The sequence below is a fragment of the Salmo salar genome, chromosome ssa10, assembly GCF_905237065.1.
Source record: "Salmo salar chromosome ssa10, Ssal_v3.1, whole genome shotgun sequence".
NCBI classification, from domain to species: Eukaryota; Metazoa; Chordata; class Actinopteri; order Salmoniformes; family Salmonidae; genus Salmo; species Salmo salar.
In genome coordinates this window covers 15,839,263-15,859,973 of record NC_059451.1, presented here as the reverse complement: position 1 = coordinate 15,859,973, position 20,711 = coordinate 15,839,263, and the positions used below count along the sequence as shown (strand labels likewise).

Below are 20,711 nucleotides of genomic sequence, written 5' to 3'. Positions count from 1 at the left end.
TAGCTACATGTACATACTACCTCAATCAGCCCGACTAACCGGTGTCTGTATGTAGCCTCGCTACTTTTATAGCCTCGCTACAGTATATAGCCGCGCTGCTGTTATTTTTCACTGTCGTTTTATTTCTTTACTTACCTATTGTTCACCTAATACATTGTTTTGCACTATTGGTTAGAGCCTGTAAGTAAGCATTTCACTGTAAGGTCTACACCTGTTGTATTCGGCGAACGTGACAAATAAACTTTGATTTGATTTAAGTAATAATCAAATGAATTTCAACAAAAGAGAAGAGAATCATTGCATTGTGAAAGGCAATAACTTTATATAAACATGTACTGCAGCGTGAAACATGCATTTCTTGATGAAACACTGATTAAGTTTGAAAAAGTGATTGTATGATTTTGTGTTGTACTTAGTTAAAAAAAAAATGAGCACCAAAGCGATGAATAAAAAAATAAAAGATGAACAGAATTGTCACCATTAATAACCAAACCTAATGACTGATGATCTGGAAGAATAATTTTACAGTAAATGGCATTAACATTGACACGAAGATACATTCATTCCCAGATAAAGGACCAAAGGCTTTACAGAGGCTTTTAAGGATTAGACACAATGATCATTGGAAACATTGGAGAAGAAAGCGTTTTGAGGAAAATACATCTGCCAAATAGGGTGTGGTTATTTGTACCCCAAAAAAGAGGGAAAGCAGGACAAATGATGAAAAAAGACACTGTTACATTCCTTATTGGCATTAGGACAGATAGTTAACATAATGACTTCTGATTCAGGAAAACATTGAGAATTAGAAGAATATACATGTATTAAAACACAATTTAGTTTTTTAGTTGTTGACCTTACCCAGCTAGCACATAACGTTCTGAGAACCATAGGTTTCTTATGTGGGAATTTCATTACTTCGGCATAACGTTTCCTACAGGGTTCCTCATGTTCCTATTTAAAGCAGGGAACATCAACTAAAATAGATTCAGCCGCGGGCCGTTTTTTTTCAGACGTAATGTTTGACTAAAACAATCATTTCAAACCTCTCTATTATGCGTGGGAATACTTAGGAACAGATTTTTAAATTAAAATCACTTTGAGCTAATTAGCTAGAGTTTTTACGTCCAACGATGAAAATTCGATTTATTTTTTGCTTAGAAAACTTGGGGGGGCCAAATAAAACCACCCACGGGCCAAATTTGGGCCTTGGGCCACCAGTTGGGGAACCCTGATTTAAAGTAATGTTCTTAAATTGTTCAAAGAAATTAAGAAACTACGTTCTTCTGTGGGAATTTCAGTACTTAAGCATAACGTTTTCTGCAGGTTTCCTCACAATGCTATTTAAAGTCATGTTCTCAGAACGTCCAGAGAACTTTAAGAAACAAATATTCTTCTGTGGGAATTTCAGTACTTCAGCATAACATTTTCTGCAAGTTTCCTCATGATTCTATTTAAAGCCATGTTCTCAGAACATCAAGAAAACTTTCCATAAAAACAACAAGAAAACAGTAACATTTAAGTATGTTATTTTAAAACATACATTCTGTTCTCAGCGTCAACAAAACTTTAATGGAACCAAATGTGCTAGCTGGGTTCTCTCTCTAGCCAGACAATGTTACATCCTGAATGACAGAAAATGTGTTTGGATGAACACAAAGCCAACAGCCTTGTGCTTGTAGTTCCTTCATTTGTATCTGCCAATTATGTGTTTCACCGCTCCTCTTGCAGTATCATCCGGTAACGTTCCTGTTTTCCAATGCGTCCCAACAACGCTTTTTCTGCCTAAGCATCTGTTGCATCAATGATTCCCATTCATTTGATTTTCACCTATTCAGCTCACAATCATGACTATATATGTATTGTATATGTATTGTATATAGCATCACTTCTCTATCCTTCAAAGTCTCTTCGAGGTTAGGGTTTCACGGAGCATCCCACAGTGTCTTGAGGTCAAAGGTAGTGATTGACAGGCCAGGGATGGGATGGGGCGGAGCTATAGGATGATGCAGGGCTTCTTGTCCTTGAAGGGGTTTCCAGATGTGGGCAATCCCACTAGCAGAGGATCTCTGTGTGCGTGCATCTCACAGTAGTTCATCAGCTCTGCTGCTGCCTTAGATACCTGAGGGGGAAGAAGGCGAGAGAGAGTGGGAGTGAGGGAGTGAGAGGGGGATAGGCCATGTGACCTAACCATGGAAAAACTTCCGGCCCTGGAAAAACTCTGGGCCCTAAATATGATTCCAAACCTGCCTCGATGCGGAGCTGCTCCACCAGCTTCCTGGCCTGGGAGATGTTATTGGTCGACATTATTCTCTGCCATCGGTTCACACAGCGCATAGAGATAGAACCACTGAGGGAGTCAAGGAGAGAAAGATGGAGAGAGAGAGAGAGAGAGGGCTTAACAACATTGTTAAATGGATTATATTAATTGCAAAGACCATTAAATGGAATACATGGAGCATTGAATATATATTTAGCAAGTCAGTTAAGAGCAAATTCTTATTTACAATGACGGCCTACCTCAGCCAAACCCTAACCCAGACGACACCGGGGCAATTGTGCACCGCCTTATAGAACTCCCAATCACGGCCAGTTGTGATACTTGCTGGATTTGAACCAGGATCTGTAGTGAAGTCACTAACATTGAAATGCAGTGCCTTAGACAGCTGCGCCACTTGGGAGCCCCAGAATGTAACGATACATCATATAAATATAATGTAATCAGTATAGGCCTAAAACTATGTCATACCCCCTCATGTCAACTCACCCAAGGACCTTAGTAATGACACAAAAAGAAACATCACAAGCCACTTATCTTCTACTGCAATCCCATATCTCATTCACATCAATTCAAAATTGCAGCCGGTCTCGTGTGAAAACAACAGTGTTATTTTAAATGACTGACTTGAAGTGTGGTGGAGGTGTTATTGTCATCAACAGGCCAGTGACTGTTAGTCCCATGAATAAGCCATTCTCTGGACTAGGTCCGTAACAGGAGCTTTGAGGCTACTTCAAAACCCAAACAAACCACTGTTAGCACTTAGCTGTTAGCGGTTAGCCCTTTAGCGCATGCTCACAATAAACTCTTTATGTAGGCTAACACTGTTGCTCCGGGTAACAAGTTGTCCTCAGGCCAGCCTGGCCTCAAAGACTAGAAGTATCATAGTAAACATACATTTGTGACCCTCCAATTAGTATAAAATGGTACGTTTGGTATGGTTACATAAGACAGAAGGTTACTTAGGCCCCCAAAAATAATTGTTCTAATAATAATTCTAATAATAATAATAATAATAAAATAAAAAAAAAGTAATAATAAGTAATAATAAGTAATAATAATAATAATAATAATAATAATAATAATAATAATAATAATAATAATAATAATAATAATAATAATAATAATAATATGGCCAAAATCTAAAGGAGGTTGGTCGGGAAGGATGGGTAGGTGGATAACGCAAACATCTAGCAACACAAAAATTGCGTGTTCGAATCACATTCCACACAACTTTGCAACAACTTGCTACTTTGCAACTACTTAGCATGTTAACAAACCATTCCTCTAACCCTAAAAGCATCTGAATGCTTCCCAACTGGAACTGTTTGTGCATATATTATGATGACATTTTTGTTCATTTTGGTCTTGGGCAAGTATTTTTCTTTTTGATTTGTTTTTTGTTTTGTTCAAATTGTTATTGATTTATTTTACCCCTTTTTTCTCCCGAATTAGTAGTTACAGTCTTGTCCCATCGCTGCAACTCCCGTGCAGACTCTGGAGAGGCGAAGGTCGAGAGCCATGCGTCCTCAAACACGACCCTGCCAAGCAGCACTGCTTCATGACACACTACTCGCCTAACCCGGAAGCCAGCCGCACCAATGTGTCTCGACTACAGTCAGCGTGCATGCGTCCGGCCCAACACAAGGAGTCACTAGAGTGCGATGGGACAAGGGCATCTCGGCCGGCCAAACCCTCCCTTAACCCAGACGACACTGGGCCAATTCTGTGCCGCCTCATGGGTCTCCCGGCCGCGACACAGCCCAGGATCGAACCTCCAGCACTGCGATGCAGTGCAGTGCCTCTCGAGAGGCTTGGGAAAGGATTTTTCCGGCTGTTCGTACACACACAAAACATTCTAGAGGCGAAGTCGGTAGCCGAAGTCTACGCCCCTTCGTCGGTCACTGGTCAACAGTAGGGATTCTTCAATGAAGTGTTTGTTGTCATTCAATGAGAGACAAATCGTTTTCATGCCAAAAATTTCACTTGAGAAATAATGCACCAAACATCTTAGTTAGATGCCACCTAGCTAATGTTAGACACAACAAAGTGGAATTCATGACATATGATATGTATTGCAAATTCGCAATTGATAACATAATCATACCGGCTGTAATTCGTAACATATCATATGAAATGGGTGATGAACATCCATATATTAAAACAGCATACAAAACGTAACATATCATACTAAATGGAGAGAGGGAGATTTATATATACTATGTTACGTCTACCCCTGAGTCCAAATTGCTCAGCCACAGATCTAGAATCCGCTTACCCTCTCCAAGTCCTAACCTCCATTATTAGCAGGAGGAACTGACCTTAGATCAGTTGGAAGAGTGTGTCATGGAAGAGCTGCAATCAAGGGAGGTCGTCCCGTGGCCTGGTTACGAACAACATCCCATCATCAAGCCAGGTCAAAGCTATCAACTCTCTCAAATCAGTGACTAACTCAGGCACAGAATGATAACAACAAATACACAGGGAGTGATGACAACACTAGGAACTATGTGCTCTATCGATGATTCATTAGTTGGATATATGTGGTCCAGTTACCAGTATGCTGAATGGATAATAACAAACCGACATAATAATTATGTCAAATGTCAAAAATAGAAATGAAAACAGCCAACACAGAATCTGACGAGGTAATCCAACAGTTTTTGAAATCCTGAAATACATTTTAAAATGGGAAACGTTTCAAACTGAAAGATGACCGGCATAATATAATAAGCTCAACAAGGAGGAGAGCTGTACAATCAGAAACAACAAACCGTGGCTTTCAAAAGAAACCCTAGACAGCATACAGTAGTCATCAGAACTCCTCTCAGACACATGACGATGAGGCTATGTGTACTCGTATGTGTGTGTATGTGTGTGTGTGTACACGTTTTACTATACTTGTGAGTACCAGAAGTCGTCACAAGAATAGTAAACCAACTCAAATTCAGAGAAGTGAGGACATTTGTAAAAAGGCTATTTTAGGCTTAGGGGTTAGGTTTAGGGTTAGAATTAGGGTTAAGATTCAAATTATGGTTAGGGTTAGGTTTAGGGTTTAGGGAAAATAGGATTTTCAATGGGAATCAATTGTTGGTCGCCAAAAAGTCCTCACAAGTATAGTAAGACATAGCTGTGTGTGCGTGTGTGTGATGATTCCCACTCCCCTCTGGTTAAGCAGGAGAAAGCCCTACCGCGGTGAGATCATCAGCGCCATCTGGAACGGAGCGGGGAGAGAAGTGAAGGGTGAGTAAAGAGTGTGTTGGTGTGTGTGTCTGGAACAAAGTAGTGAGATGATATCTGTGTGTGTGTGTGTGTGTGTGTGTGTGTGTGTGTGTGTGTGTGTGTGTGTGTGTGTGTGTGTGTGTGTGTGTGTGTGTGTGTGTGTGTGTGTGTGTGTGTGTGTGTGTGTGTGCGTGGTCACAAAACAGCTGTAGCGTCCAGCAACACAGGTGTCTACAGAGGGAAGCCCTGTGTACTGCTCGGAGGGATCAGTATCAAACTGTGTTGTGACTGCCTCTCCCCAAGGCAACAAGGTAGGAAAGTGTGTGTGTGTGTGTGGCCGTTAGAGACCAAAGCTTATGGTTGCATTGCACAACACCAAGCTGTGTCTATAAGAGTAAGCGGACGACAACAAAAACAACAACAACATTCTAGCAGCAAAGTTGATCTACTCTCAAAAACATGAAACCAGTTTGACTTTGAATGCATTCCCATAGCCAATTATATGGTGCAATATTAAAATCAGGAGATGAATGCCAGTTTCAGTTCCATTCAGGATAGGTACTCTGTACAGCACGTGTTAGCTAGTGTTATAAATGACCTTGAATGACCTCACACCAGACCCGACCACCCTACACTATTTAGCCTCCCTCATCCCCTTCTGCGTGCCCCCCACTCCCTCCAGCTCTCTCCCACTGTTAACAGGTGCTGGAGGCCATTGCAAGAAGATTGAAAACAGATAGAAGAGACAGAAAACAGAGAGGGGGAAGAAAGAGTGAAAACATGTGTACAACTTTTCCGTTTCGCTAGTTTTTGCTGCCATTCCTCTGCTGTTCACTAACAAAACTGACCCCAGTGCAGATCACTCACACCCGTGCACGCACACGTGCACAGTATGATTTGCAGTCTGTATGTGAGCCTCCCTGCCTGCTTGCTTGGCTGCTTGGGTAGGGTGTTGGCTGAGTAAAGGGGTTGTTAAGTATCACAACTCTCTGTTCGTTCCGAAGCGATACTTTCTGTTTGAACAGCTTACAATGGACCCCCTGTCACCTTGTATTGCCTTGCCTGGTTAAACGTGCATGCGAAAGTGTGTGTGTGTGTGTGTGTGTGTGTGTGTGTGTGTGTGTGTGTGTGTGTGTGTGTGTGTGTGTGTTAATACTGTCTGTGTGTACCATCTACAGATACACCATTGAGAGCGTTTTGTCAGGCCACATTAGTGCATGGTATGGCAACTGTACCTCCCTCAACCAAATGGCTTTCCAGACGATGATGCGCGGTGCTTCATTTGAGCCTGTCGGAACAGGAACCAGCACCTCTCTGTTCCGGACTGTTTCGTTCTGGAACCCATTCGCCAGGATCCGGTACCACTCATGGAAAGCCATTTTTTTTCTTTCTCTCTGTTTGCAAAGTAAAAATGAGAATAAAAGCAATCAGAGTTCATTCAAGTTGCCTCCTCTGTAAATCTCCTGCCCCCTAATAAACGTCATGTGAAAACGGGCCTGATATTCTAAGAATTGATTCGTGTTGGGCCGGCCCGAGTTCATAGTTTGCACAGCATTGCAACCAAGGCGTGGCCATTGCTGTGGTGAGAGAGAGAAGCGCGCCTGTATCTCTCACAGAATACTTTCTATGATCTCCCTCCCTCTCTCTGCTCTGATAGACATGAGCCTGGGAAGGTAATCTCTCCAGCATTGCAAACGGCTACCTGCTGAAAAGAGAAGACTAATCTATCTGTAGGCTACCAAATAGCCTGTCCCTCAAACTCAACTGGACCACGAAGCCAGTTCCACCACATTTTCTCATTGTTCCCCACTAATCAGGGACTGATTTAGACCTGGGACACCAGGTCTATGCAATTAATGATCAGGTAGAACAGAAAACCAGCAGGCTCCGGACCTCGTAGGGTAAGAGTTGACTACCCCTGGTCTAAGTTATCAACTTTCAAATAGGCCTATTGAGCGAACAGCATTGTTTTACAAGAAAGAGATACTGTAGGCTTTTGGCACTTTGCGCATCGACCATCGCAGGTGAGTGAACTGCGCATCATTGGGCGAGTCAGCAAAACCGGAAACTTTTTTTTTAGGATAACTTCCTCCTCATATTGTACAATGTGTGTCTCCACACACCTGGCAACTTCTGCAAGCACCTCCACTCTAATGCTCTGCCAGCACGCAAAAGCGATGATAATGCATGCAATGCTTTATTATAAAGGAAATGTATTTATTTTTGGTACCTCACAATTTACAAATGAAGCACTCGTGGTGCGGTCAGCTAAACGCATCCCCGGTGGTACGCTGCCTGCCAACCAGGACAATTACAGCACTCGGTGTCAAGAAGATCATAAAGGTCCTCTGCCACCCAAGTCATGGTCTGTTCACTACCATCTAGCAGAAAGAAAGACTGAAAAAAATGTCTGTCTCTTCAGGCCATCAGACTGTTGAACAGCCCTGCACCATCTCCTGTATTAAGAGACAAAGATAGACTCTCTCACACAAAACACACACTCACTCACAGCCTACGCTGCTGTCCCATGTATTAAAAGACATTAAACACTGGACCGTTTATTATATACTGTTTTTCACACTGTGTATTCATATAGTGTATTATTCACATTGCTCATTCTAATATACCGTAAATTCCGGACTATAAGCCGCAACTTTTTTCCCACGCTTTGAACTTCGCGGCTTAAACAATGACGCGGCTAATGTATGGATTTTTCCCGCTTTCAAATTTGTGGGTCCTGACAGCGTGGAGCATTGTCAAAAAAATCCACTATCATCAACGGGTTTCGAAAGGCTGGACTGCTGCGTGTTGAAGAGGGCTCAGCGGGGGATTTGCCTCCGGATGAAAGTGACGAGAGCGACAATGAAAACGATCCAATATCGGATGAAGCAATTCTGAGGCTATTCAACTCCGACACCGAAGGAGATGGTTTCAGTGCACAGGAGGAGGAAGATAGTGACCAATGACTTTTTTGGTAGGCTACTGTTTACTGCTAATTTTTTATTTTTGTTACAAGCCGTGTTTCGTTAAAGCCTATTTATTTTTGTTACAAGCCGTGTTTCGTTAAAATTTTTTTCAATGTACCGGTAGGCACCTGCGGCTTATAGACATGTGCGGTTATTTATGTTCAAAATAAAAAATGTTTTTTAATTCAGTGGGTGCGGCTTATATTCAGGTGCGCTTAATAGTCCGGAAATTACGGTCTCTACTACTGTACATTGCATTTTGTTACACTGTTTATTTGTACGCTGGATTCTTGACATAGCTCACTGTAATATATCTACTGCTGTACATATCATTCTTAGTGTGTGCCCTCAGAACAGCATCAATTCGTTGGGACTCTACAAGGTGTCGAAAGCGTTCCAGAGGGATGTTGGCCCATGTTGACTCCAATGCTTCCCAGAGTTATGTCAAGTTGGCTGGATGTCCTTTGGGTGGTGGACTATTCTTGATACACTTGGGAAATTGTTGAGCATGAAAATCCCATCAGAGTTACAGTTCTTGACACAAACCGGTGCACCTGGCACCTACTTCCATAACCTGTTCAAAGGCACTTAAATCTTTTGTCTTGCCCATTCACCCTCTGAATGGCACACACACAATCCATGTCTGAATTGTCCCAAGGCTTAAAAATCTTTCTTTAATCTGTCTCTTTCCCTTCATCTACACCAATTGAAGTGGATTTAACACGTGACATCAATAAGGGATCATAGCCGTCATCTGGATTCACCTTGTCAGTCTGTGTCATGGAAAGAGCAGGTGTTCTTAATGTTTGTATACTCAGTGTACGCTTATATTGCATTTGGATTACTGATACAATGTTATTTGGGTTGTTTACTGGATTAGTTCTGCCATTCATGATTTCTTGTTTCAGGTTATTGATTATTACTTGTGTACTTGTTTGACATTTTTGCTGCACTGTTAGGTGATATTAACACAGGCATTTCGCGACACTCGTTATAACATCTGCTAAACTGTGTACGCGACTAATGAACTTGGATTTGATTTGTGTGAGCGGCCCAATTTTACAAGGGGACAGTAGCTTCAGTACTGTACAGTGAACTTTCTCCTGAACACATTCTGGTCCCGTGTGGCTCAATTGGTAGAGCATGGTGCTTGCAATGCCAAGGGTGTGGGTTCAATTCTTATTGGGGATGAGTATGATAAAAAAAAAAAGTAAAATGTTTGTACACACTACTGTAAGTCGCTCTGGATAAAGTGTCTGCTAAATTACTAAAATATACAGACCACTACAATAGCTGGCAGATCACTCAAGAGTGACTTTGAAATTGGATGAAGATCCATGTTATGAGGACCTTGGGAAATCCCTTCAAAACCAGCAACAGTAAGCACTATGCAGCGGCATGACAACTAACCTTCATAGTGAAGATTCATCTTTAACCCCTACTCTGGCACAGATGTAGACAGCCGGGGCTACTCCCAGGGTGTATGCGCGTGCACGCGGGTTGATACAGTACGTGCGTATGCACGTGCGTGTGTGCTTGTGTGTGAGCGTGTGTCCAGAGTATTCACCAACCCCCCCACCCCATGGGAATTACCTAGTTTATTCCTGGACATTGTGAGAGGCTCCAGATATGGTAGTGTGAGACGCTCCTGCAAATCCATCCAATTCTTTCAAATAAGAGGTCTAAAAACATAACCTGAAATAAACAATCACCAGTGCAGAGGATTATTATACAGTATACATCCAAAGACAGAATGCTTCAAAAGCATTGCATTGATCTTTTCAAAGTCAATAGCAAAGCAAAAGCTAACACATTGTTTAAAAACAAGGCTGGGGATAGGAATTCAATACAATGGGTGCATGTTTGCACATGCACATTAAAGCACTAACACACACATACACACACACACACACAGAGCCACGAGGGCTTACAAGGGCCCAACTGTCAAAACTTTGCTAAATGCAAGGAGACACCATGCTCCCCCCTCTTTTTTTCCCCTCCTTTCCTCTCCCCCTCCTCCCCTCTCCTAATCCCTCACCCGCTTTCCAGAGCTTTTCCTAGAAAATTGCCAAGGCGATCCCTCTCAATGCCTGGCCTTTGTCTTCTTTGTCTTTGTATACAAGCTTGGGCCCTCCCAATGTTAGAGTCTGCAGGCTTCCTGGAATGAGACTTGGGCCTTGCAGAAGGGGGCTATAGTTAGTGATGGGGGGAAAAAATGTATACAGTTACATATCGCAATATTATATCAGTTTGACTCCAAGTATCCATTTGTAAAGAAATGTGCGTATGTATGTATGTATGTATGTATGTATGTATGTATGTATGTATGTATGTATGTATGTATGTATGTATATATATATATATATATATATATATATATATATATATATATATATTTATTAGTATTTTTTGGGCTAGGTTATTCTCCGTCTTCTTTTTAAATAGTGAGCCAACATGACTGATCAAAACTAATTTTCTCCTGCTCTCTCGTCTTTCTGCAGCAGACATACAGTATAGTGAGCAATATGTTTGGAACATCAAATCACAATACAATTGCAGTATCGAATCGCAATACATATAGAATCGTGAGAATTGTGAGAATCGCAACACATATTGTATTGGCACCTAATTATCGTGATAATATCGTATCATGAGGTCCCATGTCAATTCCCAGCCCTATTTATAGTTCAGTTGTGGTTAGTGCTGTTCAAGATTAGGGTGGATGATTATTTTTAATGGGCATGGCCATATTTCTATTACAGCATATTGGATGACTGTAATTCATATTCCATTCACCCAGCTCAATATAATATCGCTAGGTTTAGGCTACTGCATGATACTGAAATTTTACCTATACCCATCATGAGGTTCCTACAAGCTAGCCTACAATTTACAGTTTGTAATGTAGGTGCACTGGTTGAGAGACAAATTGGAGTAATCAAAGTGACAGACAGTGACACATTCAATACCATCTTGCACACTCTTGCCTGCATCTAGCTGATCTGGGGTGTAATCATTAGCCCAAAGAGTTGCAAAACGGAAGAACTAGAGTTTCTATTGGACAAATTCAGGTAGGTCCCTCACTGTTTAGTTTACTTCGTTTTAAGAAACGTTGTGCAACAGAATTGGCGGAATGAATAAACTCCTGATCACCCGCACACACAGTTCACTTTCATAGCAGCCACATACAAACAGCATCATCACTTTTTCCTCCTCTCACCTTTTCGCTGTGCTTGTGGATTTCAATGCACAACACAACGGCTGTCTGTGACCATACGCAAAAAAACTCTACAAACCAAACCTTCATACCATATCCGCTAACCCAGTGGTGGTCGGTGTCGTTTAAGATGAGGGAGGACTATATATTTTTTATTAGCATGGCCTTATTTCTATTACAGCATATTGGATGACTGGCATTATATTCCATTCACCCAGTTTAGGCTACTACACGTTTTGCAACAGAATCGGCGGAATGAATAAAACCCTGATCACCCACAAACACAGTTTACTTGCATAGCAGCCACATACAAACAGCATGATCACTTTGCTCGTTGTATAATTTATTCTCGCATCTACGCGTTCTCCTCCTCCCACCTTTTCCCTTCGCTTGTGGACTTCAGTGCATAACACACCAGCTGTCTGTGACCAAGCGAAAAAACCTTTCCAAGCCTAACCTTCATATCATAACCGCTACACACAGCCTACATCGTTGTTACCATATTAGCTAACGTCATAGTCAACATATCTACTAGAACTATCATGTTAGTAAACCAGCTACAATCATGCAGTACAGTCAGCAAGTAGTTTAACAGTTACACTGGCGGGCCCCGGTAGCACTAAATAAAATAAAAAACTAAAGCTAACCTTGACTTGGAAAAGTTAGTGTTGGATAGCCATAGCCAGCTACAGTAGCTAAAATAGCATCCCTCTCTGTTTGAGCCGGGTGTTTGATTAGACTAAACTACAGTAGCTAGCGGCATTTGCTAACTAAGTAAGTGAACTAAGTCAACTATTGTCTTTCTCTCTCTTTGAGTCAACTACTCACCACATTGTATGCACTGCAGTGCTAGCTAGCTGTAGCTTATGCTTTCAGTACTAGATTCATTCTCTGATCCTTTGATTGGGTGGACAACGTGTTAGTTCATGCTGCAAGAGCATTGGTAGGGGGTGAGAACCATGAGCCTCCTGGGTTTTGTATTCACGCCAATGTACCCAGAGGAGGACGAAAAATAGCTGTCCTCCGGTTACACCATGGTGCTACCATAGAGGGGGCTGTTGAGGCTACTTCATAGCAAAACCTTTTTTAATCAGTTATTTGGTGACGTGAACATATTTAGTATAGTTTTATCTAAAAAGGATAACTCTAATGTTATACTATTTTTATATTTCTGAAATTAACTGAGTAGGACGGTCCTCCCCTTCCTCTTCTGAGGAGCCTCCACTGTTATAGTTACAGTATAGCTAGCTGCAATACACAAACACACACGTACGTACACAAGGGCTTACAAGGGCCCAACTGTCAAAACTTTGCTAAATGCAAGGAGACACCGTTCTCCCCCTCTTTTTTTCCTTTCCTCTCCCCTCCTCCTTCTCCTTTTTTCCTTTCCAATCCTCTCCCCTCCTCCCTCTCCTAACCCCTCGTCTGCTTTCCAAGGCTTTTCCTAGAAAGTTTGCCTAGGCGATCCCTCTCAATGCTTGGCCTTTGTCTTCATATGTACACACGTTTTGGGCCCTCCCAAGGTTAGAGTCTGCAGGCTTCTTAGAATGAGACTTGGGCCGTGCAGAGGGGGGTTATAGTTAGTATGGGGGGGGGGGGGGAATTGATACTTACATATATCAATATTATTTTGGAGGATATTATATAGATACTTTGACTCCAAGTATCGATTTGTAAATAAATAAATATATATATATATATATATACACTGCTCAAAAAAATAAAGGGAACACTTAAACAACACAATGTAACTCCAAGTCAATCACACTTCTGTGAAATCAAACTGTCCACTTAGGAAGCAACACTGTTTGACAATAAATGTCACATGCTGTTGTGCAAATGGAATAGACAACAGGTGGAAATTATAGGCAATTAGCAAGACACCCCCAATAAAGGAGTGGTTCTGCAGGTGGTAACCACAGATCACTTCTCAGTTCCTATGCTTCCTGGCTGATGTTTTGGTCACTTTTGAATGCTGGCGGTGCTTTCACTCTAGTGGTAGCATGAGACTGAGTCTACAACCCACACAAGTGGCTCAGGTAGTGCAGCTCATCCAGGATGGCACATCAATGCGAGCTGTGGCAAGAAGGTTTGCTGTGTCTGTCAGCGTAGTGTCCAGAGCATGGAGGCGCTACCAGGAGACAGGCCAGTACATCAGGAGACGTGGAGGAGGCCGTAGGAGGGCAACAACCCAGCAGCAGGACTGCTACCTCCGCCTTTGTGCAAGGAGGAGCACTGACAGAGCCCTGTAAAATGACCTACAGCAGGCCACAAATGTGCATGTGTCTGCTCAAATGGTCAGAAACTGACTCCATGAGGGTGGTATGAGGGCCCGACGTCCACAGGTGGGGGTTGTGCTTACAGCCCAACACTGTGCAGGACGTTTGGCATTTTCCAGAGAACACCAAGATTGGCAAATTCGCCACTGGCGGCCTGTGCTCTTCACAGATGAAAGCAGGTTCACACTGAAAACGTGACATACTGGAGACGCCGTGGAGAACGTTCTGCTGCCTGCAACATTCTCCAGCATGACCGGTTTGACGGAGGGTCAGTCATGGTGTGGGGTGGCATTTCTTTGGGGGGCCGCACAGCCCTCCATGTGCTCGCCAGAGGTAGCCTGACTGCCATTAGGTACCGAGATGAGATCCTCAGACCCCTTGTGAGACCATATGCTGGTGCGGTTGGCCCTGGGTTCCTCCTAATGCAAGACAATGCTAGACCTCATGTGGCTGGAGTGTGTCAGCAGTTCCTGCAAGAGGAAGGCATTGATGCTATGGACTGGTCCTTCCGTTCCCCAGACCTGAATCCAATTGAGCACATCTGGGACATCATGTCTCGCTCCATCCACCAACGCCACGTTGCACCACAGACTGTCCAGGAGTTGGCGATGCTGTAGTCCAGGTCTGGGTGGAGATCCCTCAGGAGACCATCCGCCACCTCATCAGGAGCATGCCCAGGCGTTGTAGGGATGTCATACAGGCACGTGGAGGCCACACACACTACTGAGCCTCATTTTGATTTGTTTTAAGGACATTACATCAAAGTTGGATCAGCCTATAGTGTGGTTTTCCACTTTCATTTTGAGTGTGACTCCAAATCCAGACCTCCATGGGTTGATAAATTGGATTTCCATTGATTATTTTTGTGTGATTTTGTTGTCAGCACATTCAACTATGTAAAGATAAAAGTATTTAATAAGATTATTTAATTCATTCAGATCTAGGATGTGTTATTTTAGTGTTCCCTTTCTTTTTTTGAGCAGTGTATATATACATACACACACAGTTGAAGTCGGAAGTTTACATACACCTTAGCCAAACACATTTAAACTCATTTTTTCACAATTCCTGACATTTAATCCTAGTAATAATTCCCTGTCTTGGGTCAGTTAGGATCACCACTTTATTTTAAGAATGTGAAATGTCAGAATAATAGTAGAATGAATGATTTATTTCTGCTTTTATTTATTTCATCACATTCCCAGTGGGTCAGAGGCAATGCTACCAAATAGTAATTGAGTGTATGTAAAATACACTCAATTAGTATTTGATAGCATTGCCTTTAAATGGTTTAACTTGGGTCAAATTTTTTGGGTAACCTTTCACAAGCTTCCCACAATAAGTTGGGTGAATTTTGGCCCATTCCCCCTGACAGAGCTGGTGTAACTGAGTCAGGTTTGTAGGCCTCCTTGCTCGCACACACTTTTTCAGTTCTGCCCACACATTTTCTATAGGATTGAGGTCAGGGCTTTGTGATGGCCTCTCCAATACCTTGACTTTGTTGTCTTCAAGCCATTTTTCCACAACTTTGGAAGTATGCTTGGGGTCATTGTCCATTTGGAAGACCCATTTGCGACCAAACTTTGACTTCTTGACTGATGTCTTGAGATGTTGCTTCAATATTTCCACATTATTTTCCTGCCTCATGATGCCATCTATTTTGTGAAGTGCATCAGTACCTTCTGCCGCAAAGCACCCCCACAACATGATGCTGCCACCCCCCATGCTTCATGGCTGGGATGGTGTTCTTCGGCTTGCAAACATCCCCCTTTGTCCTCCAAACATAACGATGGTCATTATGGCCAAAAAGTTCTATTTTTGTTTCATCAGACCAGAGGACATTTCTCCAAAAAGTACTATCTTTGTCCCCATGTGCAGCTGCAAACCGTGGTCTGGCTTTTTATATGGCGGTTTTGGAGCAGTGGCTTCTTCCTTGCTGAGCGGCCTTTCAGGTTATGTCGATATAGGACTCGTTTTACTGTGGATATAGATACTTTTTTACCTGTTTCCTCCAGCATCTTCACAAGGTCCTTTGCTGTTGTTCTGGGATTGATTTGCACTTTTCGCACCAAAGTACGTTCATCTCTAGGAGACAGAACGCGTCTCCTTCCTGAGCGGAATGACGGCTGCATGGTCCCTTGGTGTTTATACTTGCGTACAATTGTTTGTACAGATGAACGTGGTACCTTCAGGTGTTTGGAAATTGCTCCCAAGGATGAACCAGACTTGTGGTGGCCTGGCCCCTTGGCTGATTTCTTTCGATTTTCCCATGATGTCAAGCAAAGAGGCACTGAGTTTGAAGGTAGGCCTTGAAATATATCCACAAGTACACCTCCAATTGACTCAAATTATGTCAATTAGCCTATCAGAAGCTTCTAAAACCATGACATCATTTTCTGGAATTTTCCAAGCTGTTTAAAGGCACAGTCAACTTAGTGTATGTAAACTTTTGACCCACTGGAATTGTGATACAGTGAATTATAAGTGAAATAATCTGTCTGTAAACAATTGTTGGAAAGATTACTTGTGTCATACACAAAGTAAATGTCCTAACCGACTTGCCAAAACTATAATTTGTTAACAAGAAATTTGTGGAGTGGTTGAAAAACGAGTTTTATTGATTCCAACCTAAGTGTATGTAAGCTTCTGACTTCAACTGTATATATATATATATACATATATTACTATATATATATATATATATATATATATATATATTTCTTCTTTATTTGGACTATTTTCTACATTGTAGAATAATAGTGAAGACATCAAAACTATGAAATAACACATGGACTCATGTAGAAAACAAAAAAGTGTTCAACAAATCCAAATATATTTTAGATTCTTCAAAAGTAGCCATCCTTTGCTTTGATGACAGAAAAACCCTTGAGTGGGCTGGGGTGTCCAAACTTTTTACTGGTACTGTATATACAGTGCATTCAGAGAGTATTCAGATCCCTTTACTTTTTCCACATTTTGTTACGTTACAGCATTATTCTAAAATGTATTCAATTGTTTTTTTTCCTGTCATCAATCTACACACAATACCCCATAATCACAAAGCAAAAACGTTTTTTTTTTGTGCAAATGTATTAAAAATAAAAAACAGATATCACATTTACCAAAACAAATCTGCAGCGTTGAAGGTCCCCAAAAACACAGTGGCATCCATCATTCTTAAATAGAAGAAGTTTGGAACCACCAGGACTCTTGCTAGAGCTGGCTGGCCGGCCAAGCTGAGCAATCGGGGGAGAAGGTTCTTGGTCAGGGAGATGACCAAGAACCCGATGGTCACTCTGACAGAGCTCTAGAGTTCCTCTGTGGAGATGGGAGAACCTTCCAGAAGGACAACCATCTCTGCAGCACTCCACCAATCAGGCCTTTATTGTAGACTGACCAGACAGAAGCCACTCCTCAGTAAAAGGCAGATGACAACCCGAGTTTGCCAAAAGGCATCTAAAGACTCTCAGACCATGAGAAACAAGATTCTCTGGTCTGATCAAACCAAGACTGAACTCTTTGGCCTGAACGCCAAGCATCACGTCTGGAGGAAACCTGGCACCATCCTTACGGTGAAGCATGCTGGTGGTAGAATCATGCTGTGGGGATGTTTTTCAGAGGCAGGGACTGGGAGACTAGTCACGATTGATGCAAAGATGAACGGAGCAAAGTACAGAGATCCTTGATGAAAACCTGCTCCAGAACACTCAGGACCTCAGACTGGGGTGAAGGTTCACCTTCCAACAGGACCAACGCTCCCCATCCAACCTGACAGAGCTTGAGAGGATCTGCAGAGAAGAATGGGAGAAACTCCCCAAATACAGATGTGCCAAGCTTGTAGCGTCATACCCAAGAAGACTTGAGGCTGTAATCACTGCCAACTGTGCTTCAACAAAGCACTGAGTAAATACTTTTGTAAATGTGATTTTTTTTTTTTTTCATACATTTGCAAAAACTGTTTTTGCTTTTTCATTATGGGGTATTGTTTGTAGATTGAGGGAAAAAAATGTGTTCTCCATCTTCTTTGTAAATAGTGAGCCAACATGTTTTCAGCACTTATTTCCCTGACTGATCAAAACCAGTTCTCATGCTCTCTCGTCTCTCTGCACATACAGTATAGTGAGCAATATGTTCGGAACATCAAATCACAATAAAATCGCAGGAATTGATTCGCAATACATATAGAATCACTAGTATAGCTAGGTGCATTAGAATGCAATGTCATTTCATTCCCCTCCCATGCATGTGTATAGGCACAGTTGGCACGCACGCACACACATGCTCACACACACACCTCCCTTCCGACACCAGCTCCACTTTGCATGGATCCTCTTTCTGTTAGCTAATCTAATCTGTGAGGAGCAATAATGTGTATCTGCATGGAAGCATGCTGGAAAGAGGGAAGGAGGGGATGAGGAAAGAGGTGGAGAGATGGAGGGCTGGGCAGGGCATTCAAGGTTATCATTGCATAAGGACCCTTGCTGTTCCCAAACATGGTACAGTATTGATACGTAGTTAGGTAATTGGTTATTGCTTCCTCTATAGATAGTGTGTACGCAAGGACTTTAACACACACACACACACACTGCTTGATTGCACTCTCTTGGTCAAGGTCTTGTTGTGTGAGCATTAGGTTTGTGGTCAGATTCTTCTCTGTTCAGAATGTGCATTACATTTACATTACATTCATGTACATGACATTACATTTACATACAATACATAGCTTATTATAACTGCATTATAATGCATTATATATGCAGGCTATAAGCATACATTTAGTATTTATTTTCAATTCTTGAATTGGGATTTCAATTCACATCCTGAACTGACTTTGAATTCTGTGTCCTTGTAACCTCAATGTCACAAATGTCTATCGGTCATTAAGGTCACATGATGGCCTTGCCCTTATTTCACATGATGGCCTTGCCCTTATTTCACATGATGGCCTTGCCCTTATTTCACATGATGGCCTTGCCCTTATTTCACATGATGGCCTTGCCCTTATTTCACATGATGGCCTTGCCCTCATTTCACATGATGGCCTTGCCCTCATTTCACATGATGGCCTTGCCCTTATTTCACATGATGGCCTTGCCCTTATTTCACATGATGGCCTGGCCCTCATTTCACATGATGGCCTGGCCCTTATTTCACATGATGGCCTTGCCCTCATTTCACATGATGGCCTTGCCCTTATTTCACATGATGGCCTTGCCCTTATTTCACATGATGGCCTTGCCCTTATTTCACATGATGGCCTTGCCCTCATTTCACATGATGGCCTTGCCCTTATTTCACATGATGGCCTTGCCCTTATTTCACATGATGGCCTTGCCCTCATTTCACATGATGGCCTTGCCCTTATTTCACATGATGGCCTTGCCCTTATTTCACATGATGGCCTTGCCCTTATTTCACATGATGGCCTTGCCCTTATTTCACATGATGGCCTTGCCCTTATTTCACATGATGGCCTTGCCCTTATTTCACATGATGGCCTGGTCCTCCTTTCACATGATGGCCTGGCCCTCATTTCACATGATGGCCTTGCCCTTATTTCACATGATGGCCTGGCTCTCCTTTCACATGATGGCCTGGCCCTCCTTTCACATGATGGCCTGGCCCTTATTTCACATGATGGCCTGGCCCTCATTTCACATGATGGCCTGGCCCTCATTTCACATGATGGCCTTGCCCTTATTTCACATGATGGCCTGGCCCTCATTTCACATGATGGCCTGGCCCTTATTTCACATGATGGCCTGGCCCTCCTTTCACATGATGGTCTGGCCCTTATTTCACATGATGGCCTGGTCCTCCTTTCACATGATGGCCTGGCCCTCATTTCACATGATGGCCTGGCCCTCATTTCACATGATGGCCTTGCCCTTATTTCACATGATGGCCTTGCCCTTATTTCACATGATGGCCTGGCCCTCCTTTCACATGATGGCCTGGCCCTCCTTTCACATGATGGCCTGGCCCTTATTTCACATGATGGCCTGGCCCTCATTTCACATGATGGCCTGGCCCTCATTTCACATGATGGCCTTGCCCTTATTTCACATGATGGCCTGGCCCTCATTTCATATGATGGCCTGGCCCTTTTTTCACATGATGGCCTGGCCCTCCTTTCACATGATGGTCTGGCCCTTATTTCACATGATGGCCTGGCCCTCATTTCACATGATGCTTGCCGTCCCCGATGGCCTTCTCTTATTGCACAGGCCGTCACATGGTGCATACAGTAAATACATTCTTCTCTGTCATTATATAAGAGGCCCATCGCACTAAATAATGCATGGGTGTGCATGGGTTTCTGGTGTGTGTGATTGTGTGAAATCAAATTGTGTGTGTGTGTGTGTGTGTGTGTGTGTGTGTGTGTGTGTGTGTGTGTGTGTGTGTGTGTGTGTGTGTGTGTGTGTGTGTCTTTGTTGGTGTGTGTAGAATAGTATGCAAAACCACTACCTCTCTTCTAGCCCAAAGCAGCAGATGAGAATGGCAGTAAAAAAAAGTGCTGCCCCTACTACCTGGTCTAGGGCCTACTGGGAAAATGGGAGAGGGTGGCTTAGAAGGGGTGGGGGCCCCAAGGGAGATATAGGGCCCCCCCTTAATTTCACAGGTCCATGTCAAACCTCACCTGTTTGTGAATGGGGATTGGCATGCTCTTGCCAAAGCTCATTCATTAACCAAGGGTGGTCAATCTCTCCCCTCTTCCTCTACTTCCCTCCCCCTACTACCTCCCTTTC

General features: G+C 42.7%; 1 long non-coding RNA gene across 2 annotated transcripts in view; it reads right to left on the bottom strand.

The window, feature by feature from the left end:
• Positions 1–302: 302 nt before the first annotated feature.
• LOC106613606 (uncharacterized) overlaps positions 303–20,711 on the bottom strand; it is a 58,930-nt gene continuing 38,521 nt past the window's right edge. The window contains exons 2-4 of one of the 2 annotated variants that reach the window (XR_006756900.1): positions 6,736–6,894; positions 2,247–2,350; positions 303–2,122 (exon numbers count right to left, since the gene is read on the bottom strand). This is a non-coding gene — a long non-coding RNA (uncharacterized lncRNA). The remainder of the gene's footprint in view (positions 2,123–2,246; positions 2,351–6,735; positions 6,895–20,711) is intronic. The other variant, XR_001330527.2, reaches the window with a different exon arrangement.